The sequence below is a fragment of the Pinus tabuliformis genome, chromosome 6, assembly GCF_031772625.1.
Source record: "Pinus tabuliformis cultivar Carrire ecotype Pingquan chromosome 6, CPIR1, whole genome shotgun sequence".
In the NCBI taxonomy this organism is placed as follows: domain Eukaryota; kingdom Viridiplantae; phylum Streptophyta; class Pinopsida; order Pinales; family Pinaceae; genus Pinus; species Pinus tabuliformis.
Window position 1 is genome coordinate 558,898,722 of NC_142292.1, and position 16,272 is coordinate 558,914,993.

Here is a 16,272-nt window from a genome sequence, read left to right on the forward strand (position 1 = left end):
AAAGATCTCTCCGAGGACTACGACGAAAAAGATGATTTTTTATCTAAAAAATTGCGGAGGTAGATTTCCCAAAAACCGTCGTTTAGGGCCTCAAAACGGCTCCGGAAGTTTAGGACCCGAAAAACTGCTAAAAATAGTAAACTGCGCTATAATTAACGAAACTGAAAAACTGAAAGAGACAGTTGTGGGGGTCCAAATGGGATAGGTGGGTGGCCACCAACATACACCTGGATCATTCCTCCCCCCTTAGGAAGCAGTGGTCCCCATTGCGTTGAGTTCCTCCTTGAGATGAGGAAGCTTTTGCTGAGCTGGGTCTCCAGTGAGCTGTTCTGCAATCTCTGATGTGTCCAGAAATGGTGGGAAGCATGGTCGGCGATGGTCCACATTGAACAATCGGTGCAAGCGAAGGAATGGAGGAATGTTGTGCTTCAAAACATTGTTGCCCACAGCCTTGTCACTGGTGTAAGGACCATGTCGAAGCGGTCTGAGTTTCTGATGGGTTCTGGTAAGGTGTTCTCTCTGCAGATGTAACCAAACTTTTTCGCCCACCTAAAACTTGTGTGGTACCCCTCTGGGTAAGGAGAAGTTGTTCCTGTGTTCTGTCATGACTGTATCCCTATGTTGCTGCTGCTGCGTGGAGGAACCCTTTGCGGGGGTCATGGATGTAGCAACGATCTTCCCCTTACTTTGGGAGCGAACCAGAAAGAAAATTAATTTCCTAGTCTGTGAGATGAGCTTGCTGCCTTTCTTAGCAGTGATCAAAGAGGTGGTGGTAGGTGGAGCTACCTCTGGTATCCTGTATAATGAATTATCCAAAGAAATAATGACAGCGCGAGGCCTTGACTCATACACAGCATGTCGCCTCCATAAGTATGGCTGGCCTAATAGTACATCACAAACATCAAGAGGTGTAACATCACACAATACCTCATCTTTGAAGGGCTTGATGCTATAGGGAAGGCGACACTGCTGGTGAACTTTGAGATCTCGTACTTCGTGAAGCCACCTGATACTGTACGGTTGTGGGTGTGGCATAGTTGGTAGGCCCAATCGCTTCACGACCTCTGCTGAAACGAGGTTCTTTTGGCTGCCACTATCGACAATGAATTGCAGCGGCGAACCCTTCACCCACATCTGTGAGTGGAAAAGACGTTCCCCCTCCTCTGGCTCTTCGGGCTCATTCTTCTGGATCTTGGCAGTGGCAACAGTGGCACTAGGATCCGCATCAATGATTTGCTTCCCTTTGCCATCCCCCTTGTCGGGTTCCGGCTCAGAGTCAGAACATGCATCTGATTCGGAAGCCTTCAACTCGGCCACCAGCGACTGCTTGGTCCGACACTCACTTGTGTTATGAGTGGGACTCTTGTGGAAATCACACCACTTTCCTGTGTCCTTCTTCGGCTTTGTGGTGTTGTTCTTTTCTTACAGCTTAGAGGGGTTGTCTTGGGTCACCCCGCCTTGGCTGTGTCCTTTGGGCTTCGAATTTGCAGATCCAAAGTCTCACTTCTTCTGTTTGAACTTTTGCTCGATTTTTACAGCGTATTGGTATGCTGTGCCGAGTGAGGAGATGTTTAAGAACTCCATCTCTTCCTGGATGTATCTGTGTAAGTAGCCGCGGTATTTGAGTACCAGATGCAACTCAGAATCTTTGATACCCAACTATGTGCGAAGGGTATGAAAAATATTTGTGAACTTTGGTACATCTTGGTCTCGTCCTTGCAGCAGTGTGGTCCATTTGATGTATTTGTCCTCATAGCTTTTGACAGGGTAGTACTGCTCCTTGATGGCATGCCGGAAGTCATTCCAAGTGGGGGCGGCTGAAAACAGTGAGCCTGTACTTTCATCCTTCTACTCGCAGTATGTTTCCCACCAGTCCTTGACGTGGGGGGCTGCTTTGAGAAGAGCGAAAACAATCTTTTCCCGACTTGAAAATTCATGAACAGAAAAATACCCATCTAGCAGATTTAACCATTTATCTACGGCATCTGTGTCTATTTGACCCTCGAAGATGGGGATTTCAAAATTAACTTGTACCTTAAACGGTGTGGTGTTTCCAGAGTAGCTGTTGGAAGCCGATGCGTCGCCTCTGGGTAGCCAATGAAGGATCTGCGCAAAGCTATCCATCATCGCGTTCCTTTGCGGCTCGAGGGCTTCTTCGAGCAAGATTCTGATAGGATCTCCTGCCCCCTCGTCTTTCTTCTCATCCGCCATGGGAGGTCGTCGAGATTTGTGAGGTTGGCCTTGCAAAGGTTCGACCAATTCAAGCCCTAACTCCTTATATCCCGACCTCGTTGGGGACATGCAAAGAAAAACAGAGAAAAAGCAGACAACTCTGATACCACTGATCCGGATTTAAGCAGGAACGCAATAGATTACAGAGATAACCATAAATACAGAGATGCGATAACCATAAAAACAGAGATGCAACGGAAATAATACTTCATTTCATTAATGGAGAATACTGAAATATGCTTACAAATAGAAATAACCCAGCTAGGGTGATGGTAGCTTATCTCTGAGAAGAGATGTGTCGGCTACATGCCTCTGAACTGTTTCGAACTGTCTTTACAATGAGGCTCGAAGGCCTATTTATTATTGAGAAACAATGGAAAACCCTTAACATTCCAAAACCTAACCCTAGAAGATGAAACGCCAAACTATGGGCCCCGTTTGGGTAAATTGGTACATCAACTTCTCGGGGTCGTAACTTTGGCATACGATCTCCGTTTGACGCGCATGATAGCCCGTTGGAAAGATCTCTCCGAGGAATACGACGGAAAAGATGATTTTTTATCTAAAAAATTGCGGAGGTAGATTTCCCAAAAAACGTCGTTTAGGGCCTCAAAACGGCTCCGGAAGTTTAGGACCCGAAAAACTGCTAAAAATAGTAAACTGCGCTATAATTAAGGAAACTGAAAAGCTGAAAGAGACAGTTGTGGGGGTCCAAATGGGATAGGTGGGTGGCCAATCCCTCAGATCAAGGCATGCAGTCAATGTTATCAAGGCATATCTTAGCTTGTTTTCACAAAATGCTTTGTCTATATTTAGAATCTATGAAACTACTATCGACAAGGACTAAGTGTCGTCATGGAGTGTTTAGTAGCTATTTAAAGGAATTCAAAATTAATATATCACAAGCTTAGCATGAGAGAGTGAGTGGTTGTGAAACTTAGTACTTCAAGAAGAAAATTTGACACAACTTGAAACGACAGTTCTTATGACCAAAGGGAGGCTCCAAAATCAAAGCATGGAAAATTTGTTTTGGGGGGGAGGGGGGGTTGTAGCAGCTACAACACTAGGACATATTTGATGGATTAGAAAAGGGGTACTCAAACACACACATTTTTAAGTTCCCATAGAAAGTCAAATTATGGTTGAGTAGGAGGGTTGTGTTGGAAGAAAGTTTTCATTGATGTCAAAGTCCCACAAGCAGCCCCGATAGTAAATCAAGATTTTGTTAGATTGAATGAAACACAGACACAAGAATGGATCACACTATCTTGTAGTACTCATCAATACCTTTCCAATGAGCTATGGCTTGCCTTCTAACTCTTCACAGTCGAGGATAAATTAATTTTTGAATGTGACCATATGAAGTTTGGCCAACCTGAAAAGTTTACACACATATAGGATCAAGTTGGCCACATAATAAGTCTCTTCGATCAATACAAATATGCCCTAGTTGTGGGAATTTTTAGCATCAACTTAGAGCATGTTAGGAAAGACAATTCTGAAGTAGGCCAAGACTCAAAAGGAGTAGTGAAGGGGTCACAGAGAGCAATGTTTATGGTTAAATTTATCTTTGTTTTGGTTCATCATCTATGGCTATTCATTGAGGTGATTTTGTCTTTTCTGAAGCATTTATCATTGTTTTTTAATGACTGATATAAAGGTGAATTAAAGGTAGTTCGAGATTTGAGATATTCTAAGTCCTGAGGCCTTTGTCCAAGTTTGATCGAGGCCCTAATTTGGCCCGCCCTGAGGCCCATTCAATCCTGCACCTAAGGTCTAATTCAAGCTACTTGAGGCCCATTTCAGACTTGTACTTGAGGTAGATTTTAGGCCTATTTAGGGCAAGTATGAGTCCCCTTTGCGACCCTTCTGTGGTCACTATTTCGGCCTGCTTGAGGCCTAGTTCGACTCTTCTTCTAAGGCACCTTAAGAGGAATATTTGAGACCCAAGGTAGATTGAAACCCAAGAAAAATCCAATATTGAGACTGATTTGAGGCTAATATGGAGACCAATCCAAGGCAAAGTCTAAGGTAGAAATTGATCCGAACCTGAGATAAATTTCAACCTCCTTTCAAGACAATTCCCTAAGGTAGCTATCCAAAGTTCTAAGGCATATTTTCAGGTTGACTAATGCTGAGTACAAATATATTACAGTTTCAAGGATCTTGATGAAGTTTTGAGCAAGTCTTGAAGTAGGCTTGATAAAGTTTTGGAGAAAATCTTGGAGAAGATGTGAGGAAGGATCAAGGCAGAGTACTGGAACTCTTGTTTTGAGGTATGAAATAGAATTTCTCTTTGAACTATGTACTCTTGAAGCTCTTCACATATTTCAAACACGACAAAGAAGGAGACCTAAAGATATAACAATGATTGAAAGGTATTGTGTTTGGATCATTATCCCTAGTACGAGAACCCAATATGTTTTTTTTATTATATATTTTGTTCTATAGGTTGGTAGGGTGGTGCTAGGCAATGTAGTTGTAGCTTCCTTCCAGAGGTTGTCGCCTCCTTCCAGTGGGAGTTGGTAAACCTGGGGTTGTGTCCCTTCTGGTTGTAGCTAGTAAATCTAGAAGTTATATCTTCCCTTGTAAACAAATAATTTGTTTATATACATCTTGTGTTCCTTTGATGTGATGTTATCGGTTAATGCTTTTGATACCAAATTGTAAGAAAACGTGAAATACTAATTCATTCCCCCTCTCAGTATTTCCAACAATCGGCATCAGAGTGGGTTTGCCCTCTAATAATATAATTATTGGAAGGAAGATCATAAACAAGCATGGATCATACGGAAGGCATATATTCAAGGAAAATTCCGATGTTTGATGGAATTGATTATTAATTATGGAGTAGTTGCATGGAAACCTACTTGAAGGCTATGGGGGTGGATGTTTGGATCTCCATCATAAATGGCTACAAAGTTCCTAAAATTCCTCCAACTGATCCTGATGAGAATAAGTTCTTCGATTGAAATTCAAAAGTTCTTCATTCCATCACAAGTGGATTTTCAAGAATTGTTAAGACCAAGGTAATGAATTGCACCACAACCAAATATGTTTAGGATAAACTTAAAAATCTTTATGAAGGTGATGATAAGGTCAAGAAAGTCAAATTTCTAAAGTATAGAGCTCAAATTGAAAATATGAAAATGGATGAAAAAGAAGATATTGTGACTTACTTAGAGTATATGGAGTTGTCAACTCCATCAGAGGATTAGAAGAAATTAAAGATTCCTTGATCATACCAAAGGTACTGAGATCACTTCCCTTGAGATATGATGCCAAGGTATCTACTATAGAAGAAACCAAGGACTTGACCATGATGACAATGAAGAATTACATAACATTCTTACATCATACAAAATGAGAATAGATACAAAAGATAGACAATCAAATAGAGAAGCAACATTTAAAGTGACAAAGAAGACAAGAAACAAGGAAATTAGGCTAGAAGACACACAGAGATGAATCAAATGTATAAGAAGAAAATTTCACTACGAAGCTTAAAAGAGGAACCAAAAAATACAAAGGTAAGTTACCTTTTAAATGTTTCAATTTTGACAAAATAGGTCATTATGTTAAGAAATGTCCTTTTCGGAAAAAGAAAAGGTCCCATAAGAAGAAAACTATTCTAAAGAAGATAGTAGTCGCGCAGAAGAAGGCGATGCAAGAGAATTTCTCTTCATAACCCAAGAAAATAAAGAGAATGATCATGATGAAAAAGAGGATGAAGAAGAACCAAATATAAAAATAGATCCTTTATGGGGAATCATAAATGATTCGAAGTCTGAACAATAAGATGAATATCTTAAAGAAAAATGGAAGAATAATGAAATGGAAAATGCTAGGCTTAGAAACAAAAATAGAGAATTGAAAAGATTACTTGAGAAGCATGATAAAGAAAATATCGCCTTAAAAGTCCAACTTGAAGAAGCAAAAATAATTGAGGAAGTAATGAATATCCAAATGAAGAAGAAAGAAGAAGATTGTAAGAAGCTTGAAGAAGTGTCATTTATAGCTAAAGTTGATAAGCTCAATAAGAAACTAAACAAGTCACTAGTGTTGGATAACATTCTTAGCTGTCAAATATCTCTAGGAAATAAAACATGTTTTAGCTATGAAGGTGCATCTTCAAGCAAATAAGACACAAGCTCCAAGTCTCCGAAGGAAGAAACTCAATGGATTCTAGAAATGTTGCTACTTCAAGAAGGTCTGCTGATCAACAATGGATTGAACCTCCTCTAAAAAAAATAATTTCAAAAGATCATCGTACTATCCTAGGCATGAAAACATTTTTTTTGGTCATTGTTACTCTTGTGGAAATTTTTGCCATAAAGCAATCCATTGTAAAATAAATACACGATAAAATTATGTAAGAAGCAGGAATAATTACAGATTTGCAAGAAATGAGCTTAGATCAGGAAATTTTCATGGATCTACCACAAAAACTACAATCAATTTGAACCACTAGTGAGTCAGAACATTGCATGCCACAGGTGCAGTAATATTGGTCATATGGCACATGATTGTAGGATTGAAAATGCTCCAACCATAAAGACAAAGAAGCTAGCTATCAAATGAGAAAGGAAAAAGAAGGAAGATTGCAATCCAACATTGATCATTGAAGGTGAAGAAGATGAAAGGTACATAGATAGTGGATGCTTGACACATATGACATGAGATCAAAACAAATTTGTTAGCCTAAAAGGAAAAATTTCCAGTGTTGCATTTCGAGATAAATCCTTTATTAATATACTTGAAAAAGGTGTAGTAAGTCTTGAAAGCGAACATATGAAAGCACATAATGTTTTTCTAGTTAAGGATTTGAAGAACAATCTTCTTAGTGTCAGAAAAATTTGTGATTAGGGGTATAATTTCTTGTTTGACTCTTGGAAGTGTGAAATCAAAGGAGAAGATTCAGGAAGATTGGTTGCAACAACCACAAGAAAACCAAACAATATATACATACTGTCCTGTTGAGTGCCATATGTTTAGGGGGAGAAACCCTAAATAAATAATTCACCCTTTTCCGTTGATGTCAAAGAGTGAGAGAGAAGGAAGTGCAACATGGAGAGAAAGGAAGTGAAGCAAGGAGATATGGGGGGCATGATGATAGGGGGATCATGAGTGTTGACATTAATGGCAAAGGGGGAGATGGCTGGAAGAAAGTTGTTAATGATGTCAAAGTGCCATAAGCATCCCTAGAAGTAAATCAATATTTTGGTGGATTGGATCAAGGAAAACACAAGAATTGATTACACTGTCTTATACTTCTCATTGAGATCTTTATAACGAGATATGGATTTCCTTCTAACTCCTCACGGTTGAGACAAAATTAATTTTTAAATGTGACCATATGAAGTTTGGTCAACCTAAAATTTGAGACACATCTAGGATCAAGTTGGCCCCATAATAGGCCTCTTCAATCAATATAAATATGCCCTAGTTGTGGGCATTTTTAGCATAAACTTAAAGAATTTGACGCAGGACTGATTCTGAAGTAGACCAAGACTCAAAACAAGGAGCGAAAGGGTCATGAAGAGGACTGATTAGGGTTAAATTGATCTTTGTTTTGGTTCATCATATGTGGCTATTCACTTGGTTTATTTTGTATTTTTTAAGGCGTTATTCATTATTTTTTAATGACTAATTTAAAGGTGAATTAAAGGTAGTCCAAGCTCTGAGATAGTCTAAGTTCTGAGGCCCTTTTCTGAGTTTGAATGAGGCCCTAATTTGGCCTTAACCTAAGGCCTATTAAAACATGGATCTAAGGCCCAATGTAAGTTGTTGAGGTCCTTTTTGGACCTATACCCGAGGCATATTTCAGGCCTATTTAGGGAAATTATGAGGTTCCTTTGTGGCCCTTCTATGGCAGCGGTTTTAGCCTCCCTGAGGCCTAGTTCAACTCTTATTCTAAGGTGCCTTAAGAGGCTTATTTGAGACCTGAGGCAGATTGAAACCCAAGAAAAATATGATATAGAGACTAATTTGAGGCTGATTTAGAGGCCAATCCAAGGCAAAGTTTAAGGAAAAAACTGATCTTAACCTGAGACTAATATCGACATTCTTTCAAGATAGTTCCCTAAGGTAGATATCTGAAGTTCTAAGGCATATTTTAAGTTGACTAATGCTGAGCACAAATCTAATAGAGTTTCAAGGATCTTGATGAAGTTTTGAGAAAGTCTTGAAGCAAAATTCTTGAACTAGGCTTGAAAAAGTTTTGGAGAAAATATTGGAGAAGTTGTGAGGAAAAATCAAGGAAGAGTAACATGACTCTTGTGTTGAGGTATGAAATAGACTTTCTCTTTGAACTATGTACTCTTGAAGGTATTCACAGATTGAAAACATGACAAAGAAACAAACCTAAAGATATAACAATGAGTTAAAGATATTATATTTTCGTCATTATCCCTAGTACAAGAGCTCAAGAGGTTTTTGTTTTATCTTTTATTCTATAGGGTGGCAGGGTGGTGCTAAGCAAGGATGTTTTAGCTTCTTTAAGGAGGTTGTCACCTCCTTCTAGTGGGAGCTAGTAAACCTGGGGTTGTAGCCCTTTTGGCTGTAGTTGGTAAAACCAAAATTTGTAGCTTCCCTTGTAATATAAATAAGTTATTTATGTATATCTCAAGTTATTTTGATGTGATGTTATTGGTTAATTCTTTTGATACTAAATTACAAGAGAAAGTGAAATATTGATTCACCCCCCTCTCAGTATTTCCAAAAGGTTGCTTATGTTTAATATTTACGGGAAAGGTGGACCCTGTCCCTCATTTTTGTTTTGGTCTTTCAAAGGAGAAGTGGGGTGTTGTTCAACTGCAGGGTCTTCATTTGGAGCCTCTTCGTCATAGTCTTCTATGGTTACTAGAGAGGTTTTTTGACTTATGGTATTCCTAAATTTTAAGAGTATCTCTTGGCATTCTAGGAAATAGATAGATTATGTGGTGTAAAATGGAATCCCAACAACATATTATTGTTGTTCTAATTTATTATTGGGGTTAGGGATTGGTTGTGTAGGGAGTTGAGGTCGAGGGGGAGGTGCATTAGGTTGTTGGAGTTGTATTTGTGGTTGGGGTGTTGTAGGTTATTGGAGTAATGATTTTTGAGGTTCCCAAAAAGGTAGGCTACTCTATCCTTGTTTTCATGGATTGTATGGGAATGATGGGGTGGGGGAGCATTCATTGTGGATTAGAAGGATTAGGTGGATACCATTGTTGAGGAGGATATTGCATATAACATTAATATAATAAGGATTTAAATAATGATATTGGTTAGAAGACATACGTTTTGTCATAAGTTTCCATATTCGCTTTTGTGTGATAAGGCACAATTGATCAAATTATCTATTTGTTTCTTAATATACCGCTTTTAGGCCAAATAAGAAAGGGCACTAACTAGTGGAGTGTTTTTCTTCACAAATCCCATAGACTTCGATATGAATGAGAGGACACTCCTTTAATGGGTGCTTCTTTCTGCATCTTGGGAAAAATAGCTAAAGATAGTTCTACCTCTTCTCCTTTCATTTTCAATTGCATTGTATCTAATTGGGAGATTAGCGAACTAAGTATATCTACTTTGGAATTCTCCAATAAATTCTTGATTTCAGCTCAAATGACTCCTCCACTATGTCTTATTAGTCCTTGACAATATGCCTCTTGGCCCTTTTGTTGACCATGAAGTCCCTATGGAATACCTCCGGCATAAGTCGCAAATGACTTCATAGTCATGTTGGTATATATCACCTCCACTCATTAGATTAAGGATGTTAGTCCAACCATTCCCGATTCCTTCTAATAGCAAGATTCATACTGTATATCTTCCTAGTTCACCTTGTATTGACCTTTGTATATTGTAGCTGAAGTGCTCCACATAATATTCCAAACTCTCATCTTCTTTCTGCACCATCTTGAAGGTTTCCTCTCTTTTTTATTTATCTTTGCAATAGTACTGGTACTTTTTGAGGAAATTTTATTTCATTTGAGCCCATGTGTTGATATAGTCCCCACCAAGCCCCATAACGCATCGAAGAGAAGAATTATTTAGAGTTGAAGGAAAAAAATTTAGTTTATGGGCATCATAGAAATAATCATACCTCCTATAAAGGATGTCAAATTCAAACAAAAATGTATCTAGGTCCTCGATGGCCAAGCCATGAAAATTTGGTAGAGCGGGGTGTGAAATATTCTTCATTTGAGTTAGCCCATCTGTCTCCCTAATTGGGAAGTCAAAGAAAAAATTCCTTTTTCACCTCATAAATGACTTCACCCTTTTCCATTTCTTCTCTGTTCCATAGGAATTTGTCTTCTTGTTATGGTGGAGTGGTAGAAGCATAACTACTTAGTGGCTCAAAATTGTAGCTCAATTGTCCATTTTCCTCAGAATCTCTAGGAAACAATACATCTACATGCACTGAGGATTCAACTCTAGTGGATTTGATTGCATGGTTTGATTCTACAAAAGAAGGTTCTAGCTTTCTTTTGGCTGGAGAGTTGGTCGTTAACATCTAGTAACTTGGCTAGCTAGATCCCCCACCTTGAGTTAATTTCCTTGCAATGTTAGTTTGTGGGGGGTTTTTTCACAAAGCCATTAAATCAACCTTTTGGGTCTCTATTTCTTTTCATAATCTTTGAAAAACATCCTAATTGGAAAAAATTGAATGCAAACATGGAGTAAACACACCAACGAAAAACATAGGTAAAAAAAACTGTCAAAATGTGCTACTAAAGACTATAAACAACAAAAAAAGATTGCACTGTTAACAGTGCCTAGACAACATAACCAAAATTTACAAGCCTTTAATTACCTTTTAATTTTTTCAAAAGACAACTAGAAAGATCATTCCTTTACTTGTCAAATGAAGGATTCATATTATACTTGTGAATTGTCATGAACTGTCTGTACCAAAACAATATGTATCTATACTGCTCTAGTTTTGAAGTTGCAATAAGAATGAAAAAACACAATATAATGGTTACAAGATATTCTAACAAGGTCACTGATACTAAGGCTAAAAAAACATAAATTTGCTACAAGCAAGGAAAACTACTTCAGCTAGGCCTAGAAGCAAGGCGTTGTTAGCCTATTTGAAGCAAAAGAAATAAAAACAAACTAAACTAGATACAACTAGCCTGGAAGAAAGGAATTCTTACTCCAGTTGAATAAAAGGAAATATCAACAGTCTAAAGTACATTCAACTAACCTAGAGGCAAGGAGTTTCTACCCCAATTGAATGAAAAGAAAACCAACAAACTAATCTATCTTCAATTTTCCTAGAAGTAATGTGTTGTTACCCTGTGTTGGGTGAAACTATGTTCGTTTAATTCTGTTGTAGTACTTGCCCAACTATTTAATTTGTCAATCTGAGGTCCGTAGACTTACGAGACACATGCACTATATATGCAGGACTGAAGTGGAACTAATCTAATCTAATCTAAATTACTGAAATCAAATTAATCTAAGAAGGCATTGAAACATTAACTATGAAAGCAGGAAATTGCATAAAGGAAAAGCAATACAACATGTGAAGAATTGAATAAAAAACAATATATGTGAGCTCACAACAATAAAATTATCTCAAATTATATTACAAGAATCAAATTACAAATCATGAAAGCATAACAATAAAAGATGAAAAACTAAGAATTCCATTTCATTATTCATTATTCACTATTCCTTATTAAAATGAAGAGAGAGCACTCTCTTATATACATGAGGAAGATAACCTTCTCATAATTACATATCCAATATTCTCTCAAGCACTCTCAACTAATTTCCCATTATTACAAGATATGATCCCACAAATCTCTCAAGCATTTTTAACTACTTTCCCATTATTACAAAATATGATCCCTTTGAATCATCCATAAATCTCTCACATATCTTGGATAAGACATGCCAATCAAATCCTCCATGATTTTCTCCTTAGGAATTGGATATGATATGCCAACCAAATCCTCCATGATTTTCTCCTTAGGAATAGACTTGCATAATTATCTCCTTACTATGGTGGAGGAGATATTAATTCTTCACATATTTCCTACACATCACAAAACTCACATATTCTTGAGATATATATAAAAATATGTATATTTTCTAATATTTAATCATAAATTCACTTGTAATACAAAAATGAATAAAATGGAAAATAAGAAGGTGAAACCCAAATGTATTTATGAAAATGATATGATAAAAGGTTAATGGGATGATGAAATGTAAGGAATAGTGAAGAAAAAGGTGGATGAAAATATGACATTTTTGAGTCCCAACATCCTCCCCAACTGAAATTGTTGCATGTCCTCATGCAACCATGCATGGGTCTCTTTAAGAACGTTTGGAATTTTGAACTTTGGATTTACATGATGATGTCTTTTAATAATGAATGTTTCCAGGATATGTGAAAGACATGAGTAACAATTTACATTTTCTTATGGTTGGTTCTTGTGTTAACAACATTCATTTCGTTTTCTGTTCTCTTTTCTTCAATAATAATGTAAACACTCACTGGAAATCATGATGTGCATAAGAAATCCCTTTTGTAATATTAATGAAGCATGCCAATATTGCGTATGAAGCAAAGTGCAACAAAGTATCATTGGGAAATAAATGTTGGTGAATGGTAAATGAGAAAAATGGAGTGATAGTGGTGAAGAAATGGAATCATGGTAGTGAATATAGTTCTTCCTCCCTCAACTGAATTGGTTACATGTCCGCATGCAACTTGACATGGCTCATGAAAGGAAATGTAGCATGGTGAGGGAATTTTCCAAAATATTCAAGTTAGCATATAAGGAATTGCATGATTAAAGATTAGAAAACAACATACCTCTACTTACTCAAGAATGATGAACTATGCAATAGGAATGTAGCTGCTGTTGCTGCTGGATCAGGAAAATGTGACTGATGTTGTGGTTAATGGATCCTGGGAAATGAAGGAATCTGAACTGCTGATGCTGAATCATGGAAAAGATAAATGCTGAAAGTGGAGCTGTGGTACTCTCATAGATCAGAATGCATACTGCTATAACTGCTAAGGGAGTCATGAAAAAGTGTATAGTCTTCACCCGCTACGAACTCGATGGTACAATTCTAAACATGCGAATGAATGTGTCGATGTCGAGCATGAATAGAAATCATTGGATTACCGGCCATTGATGTATGCCGTTAACCAATGCGAGGCAACTCACCATTGATGTCAATGGGTGCCAAGGTACCAAAGTACATCTTGCGAAGTGCGAATGGATGTGTCGAGGTCGAGCCACTTGTAAGATCTGAAGATCAAGGGACATTGATGTATTCCCATGATCGCCAGCGAGAGAACTTGCCATTAAGGCATGCAAGCCTCTAGGTACTCAAAAGGAACTCTAGTCTATTTCCTAGATAAGGTGCTGATGTCGATGGGGCAAGACTTGTTGAAAGGTGGACCTTAAGGAATCCCACATCAGTCAACGCGAGTTTGTACAAAAATATTTGGTAGGACTATAAATGGAAGGAACTCACGGTCAAGCAGTGTGGATCATCATGGCGAGGAAAACAACGCAATGTAATCATGGAAAGGGAATGAGTTTTATTCAGAAGGAAAACTAGAAGGCAAAAATAAACTAAAAAGGATAAAGGGATGTATGCGATTCAGAAAAATAGGCGTGCATGAAGTCGTGAAAGATAAGGAAATGGAAGATGGGCTGCAACATAGGGATGGTCTAGGCGTTTGGAAGAAAAAAAAAGGTGAGTAGTCATGACGCAAAAGGATATTTGTGTAGTGGAAAATGTCATGATATGTTCAGTGAAGAATTAGTTCCTTCAAGCGTCCAATGATGCATGTTTCATTGTGATTTCGAAAAATCACTTTTGCATTAGATTGTATTCAACTTTTAGCACCATTCCTGCATAAAAATTGTCACCTTTGTGTGCCATCTCCATCGATCATTCCTGTATGAAGTGACTCAAAAACAAATTAGCGCATTTTCAAGAATTTATGAAATGTCCATTTTTTTTAATTATTTTTCGAAGTTACACTAATTGTGGATGAAAAGGGTGTTGCATTGGAATGTTGAGCTTTCTGCATAAGCTTCTCATTGACCTACACATAACACCAATCTCATTTCACTTGTTAGTATGTGCATCCTAACTCTTGCCCACAAATTCACAAAAAAATCCAACATACTTTGATTTCCCCCCCAACTAGAAATATTGCATGTCCCCATGCACTGTACTCATTGATTGTGCAATACTTGTTCAAAATGTTTTTATTTGTTTGCAGGAAAATTGATTGAAATCATTCGAAAAGGCATTGTATTTGGTAGGGAACAAGTAGTGAGTTGATGAATGAATGAGGGAAATTTTATTTGATATATATATATATATATCTATATATATATATATATATATATATATATATTTAATATCATATGTTAATAAATAACAAATTAAAAAACAAAAGTGGTTAATTTATTATTTATGTCGATTGTGTTATTTATTGATGAAAAACAAAAATAATCAAAAACCTACCCTAATAAAAAAATGACCAAGGGCTTGGAGACGAAAACTACCGGTTGTGTAACTATCCTGCGCAGACCAGAAATCAACTCAACGAGCTTTCTTTGGATATTCAATCTTGAGGTGATCCAACAGAACCTTACCCATTGGTGGCTTGTTCGACCAAGCTTCGTAGAAGTCCCCATACTTGTATCCTCGGTACAGAGCGGGATGCTTATCATCAATCAAGGGCGCTGCAGGAGCAACGAAGGAATCCATGGAAGGGGGATGGAACGTAGGAATGGATATACGCGCAGAGGAAGAGTGGGTTACTGCTCGATGCACAACACTCTGGAATCTCCCAATGCTCACAACCTGCACCTGATCTCCCAAATGGATGACGAAGGCGTTTGGTATGGGTTCTATAGTGACTCACGTTCCAGCTTTTAGGACTTGAGCGTAAAGCATCTGGACTCCTTTTTGATAGCGCCTCTGCCTTCCTTGCTTCTCGCTTCATTCCCAATGATCTGCTTACACACTTCTTCAGTCAGTTCATATCAGATCACAGAGCATGCTATGGTAGTTTGATTACTGGATTTGTGTATATCTCATGATAAGAATGCTTAGAAGCGATGGAGAAAAACTCGTAGCCAGCAAGGAAGGGATATTTTTAATAAGCAACATCATAATCATTTATTCTCAATTTAGGAAGGCGAATCCATAAATTGCATGGGTGTTTGATTTTTTTATTTTCGATTTAGGGAATTCTGCCTTTCGATCCTGATTTGGTGAGTGTGGTCGTTTGAAAGGCCGAGGGCTGCGCTCCCCTCTCCCGGGAGTCAGCGGACTCAGTGGACGAGATGGGCACGTATATGGGCAGCCTATGTATAAGGTGAAAGGCGGGCTGAACGTATCCAAAAACCGAGATGCGCAATCGGTTACCCACTTGAGGGATGTTTGGAGCGTAACGAGAGAGAGAGGAATACTGGGGGTAGGTGGGGGAGCCGAGGACGGACTGATTCTGGTTCTGGTTCTTTCCCTATTTATTTGCGGTATGAGTCTCGATTCCGGAGCTGCTCAGTCTAGTGGTAAAGCTTCAGATCTTGAAGGGAAAGCGTAACCCCAAGCAAGGGGGGGTAGGACTTATCTCGCTGCTTTCTCTGTAAAGACGTAAACCAACTACTGAATTGGCGGTTCAACACTAGGACTCAATGAAGAACCCTCAGGCCCTCAGTCCCTTGCAACAGATCACCCTGAAGTTCAAAATCAATTTTTTTTTTTTTTTTTTTGATTATTAAAAGTCTAAAAAAAATAAAATGAAAATAACCCTATCTTTACAAAAACAAAAATGGTTAGTTTTTAAATTTAAATTTTTTTTTTTAATCAATGAAAAACTAAAATTGAGAAAGAAACTATTTTTTTTTTTTAACAAATGGACATAATGATTTGCATATTGAAAGATGTTTGTGATGAAGCATATTGCAAAACATGAATTTATTCTTGAAATTAGTCTAAATCATTCCTATTTTCTAATCCTCGAGATCGTACAAAGACGCAGGAGGAGAGCATACT